Source organism: Rhincodon typus, chromosome 2 (assembly GCF_021869965.1).
Source record: "Rhincodon typus isolate 14 chromosome 2, sRhiTyp1.1, whole genome shotgun sequence".
NCBI lineage: Eukaryota > Metazoa > Chordata > Chondrichthyes > Orectolobiformes > Rhincodontidae > Rhincodon > Rhincodon typus.
Genome location: NC_063333.1, coordinates 51,305,819 through 51,309,035, shown reverse-complemented (window position 1 = coordinate 51,309,035; position 3,217 = coordinate 51,305,819).

Here is a 3,217-nt window from a genome sequence, read left to right as displayed (position 1 = left end):
TCAGGGCTGTCACATCCTTCCTTAAATAAGATGCCCAGAACTGAACAGTCCTCCAAACAGGATCTGACCAATGATTGTAGAAGTGTAGTGTCACTTCCTTACTTTTTTTTAACCGTATGCCTCTATTTATAAACCCAAGGAACATATAAGCTGCCTCACCAACTGTTTCAAGCTGCCTGGCCACCCTCGGGGAATTAGGCATTTGAATCCTGAAGTCCTTCTGCTACTGTAGTCCCCTCAAAGTTGTATCAATGAGCCTGTATTCTCTCTCCAAGTTTTTTTTTCCTACCAAAATGTATTACCACGCATTTCTCTGCATTGAAATTCATCTGTTAGGTGTTCTGACCATTTAGCCAACTCATCAGTGTCCTTCTGGAGTTCCTTGGCATCATCCTCTCAATTCACTTTTCTCCCTAGTATCATGTACAAATTTAGAGATTTTGCCCTCAACACCCATTTATAAATGGTTTATATTAATTTGAAAAATCAAGGGTCCCAACACCAATTCCTGGGGAACACCACTTTCAACTCATCTCCAGTCTCAGAAACCCTCTGTGTTTCTTATATTTTAGCCAACTTCTGATCTATGCTGCCAAGAATCCATCAATCTCAAACATTGATATACATATATCAGTGTCTCCTACATTATAGATGCTAAAAACAATTTTCATCGGCAGGTTTAAGATTACTTCTAAAATAGTTTCAAGAGAACCTGATCAGTAATAAAGTTTTGTTAAAAAACATGGCTTGGATTTAATTTAATATTTTTATTATAATTATTCAGCTAGTCTGTATAATGGAGTCAACTTGGAGACTGCTAGAAAGTTGGCTTGTAATGGAACATTTAGTGAAGGTGCTTTGACTTGTGGTTTTGTTTGAAATAACTTGCATTAATATCTAATGTGGGAAAAGATTGTAAGTAATTACATTTTATCCTTGATTTATATTTTTATATCTTCCTTTATATTTGTAATGTTTTGTTTTAAAAATTAAATACCTGTGTTTTATCTGTTCTTTCAGTGATTTCTCACTCTAATCCCATTCAACCACAGTCATCAGGCTTTGACAATCTTTCTTGACCTATGAAATAATGCAGTATTTCCCACTTTTAAATGTTACACCTGAAATCTTCCTGTCACCAATTTTAAACCCTCAGCTTGGAGGCCTTCCTCTGCTGTCCAACCCAAACATGCCTATAATTTGTCTATAATTGATTTGTAATACTAACTTTCCGTCTGTCCATTTCTCTATGGCAGCTTCCGTCTTACTCAATAACTCCTCCTTTACTGTTCTGTGGCTCACTATCTCGGTCTCCATCAGGAATGCTATCCTTTTGTACCATATCCATTCTTCAATCTGTTCGCTTTTATTTACCAAACCCTAAACAGTCATAACCTGTTGTTTAATTACTAATCACTGCATTCTCCACTTGCCAGCAAAAAAAATAGGTAAATTATGTAAATATAAATTATTTACGATCAAATGAAATGGTGGAACAGATTTCTGGGTTGAATGATCTATCATTGTTCCTATGCTGTCTTAAAACGCTCACAGTCAATATCCAAGCTAGTCATTTCTATGACCAATGCACTTGTCCCTAAAGTACCCATTATTCAATGTCTACCATCCAAATGTTCCCTGTCCTCCTACTTTCTTACAAACTACTTCCTTAAAGACAGTGCTCCTTTTGCCGTGCCATAACTTTTCCCAATGTGAACCCCATCCCCTGTAATTACTAACTTTGCTCAGCTCTTTTATGTTTACAGTCCTATATACTACCTTGAGCATTGTTTTCAGCATTGCTTGTTTCCTCAACTAATCAGTACAGCTGTCCACCTGTACACTATGTCAATTACATTTGTCTTCTAAGTCCTGAAGATATTCGTCCTGAACCGTCAGTGGAATCTTTCCATTATGTTGTCATGGATCCAATATCTCTTAGTCATTTATAGCCAGCATCATGGCATGTTGACCTCATAATAAAATTCTTTTGACTTCTCATCAGCAAATGGGCATAAGATCCTCAACCTTTAATTTTTCCACTTTTTTTTTATAGATTTTATGCAATGCCTTTTGAGCTATTAATCAAAGACAGTAGCTGTCACTGCTAAAGAATTGCATAAGCTGTTTCTCAAATTAACTAAGCCCAATATTTCATTTTGAGCTGCTGATTTCAATAATTGCCCCAAAATGTTTCTCCACTCCACTTCATTAAGATGTCTGGAAGTGGATTGACTACCATCCGTTTAGTGAAAGGCTCTTAGAAAAATCCAGCAAAAATTATCAGAAGTACCATGAAACAAAAGCAACATCTAATTCTGATATCAATCATCTTAATTTGAGGCCCTGAGCTGTCTTCCAATATAAAGTAAATTTTAAGTTTGAATATAGACTGATTGATTGAAATCTGTTTCTTGTAAAGAAGATTAGTCTCTTGATTTCTAGGTGCCTTTTTTGCATATTTCAATACTTCCTTTCCATCAAAATATTATTTAACATGCTTATATTTTGTTTTGTCTATACATGAATCTGATAGCGAACTTCAAAGAAGAAATGTTATTGATAATCTTTGCATTCTGTTTACTGCTCCTGTTTGTAAGTTATTTAGTGCAGTTACATTTTTGCAAATTAATTTGGTCTATAGAAGTTGGCTGGAGCTGAATTCTAAAACCATAGTCAACTGCTGAACAGTTGCCTTACTGTTTAATATTTGTCTTGAGGAATATTTTATTCCTCTCTTCTGTAGCCACAACGAGACTCCAATGGTATGTTGCCTCCTAGATGGCATGGTTAAGGCTGTCTTGGAGCAGTGACAGGACATTCTTGTGTGGGAGGATGAATAGTCAGTGGTTTGGTACACATTTGTGCAATGATATGGGACCTGTCATTCCTTTCTTTTTCTGAAAAGCAGGTTATAGGAGGGTTAGGAAGCAAACATAAAATGTTGGACTATGAAGTATATCAGGATTGTTACCAGTGCCATTTGCTGGTCAGAGTGGAAGTAGAATATATCCAATGAATATGTGGCTGAAGAGAAGGTGGAAGGAGGAGGGTTTCGGATTCCTGGAACATTGGGACCAGTTCTGGTGGATGTGGGACCAGTGCAACCTGGGCACGTTATACCTGCGTAGGACCCAAACTGATGCCCTAGAGGGAATATTCATTGGTGCGATGGAGAGAGTTTAAACCAAAATGGCAGGGGTTGCGAACTTATACA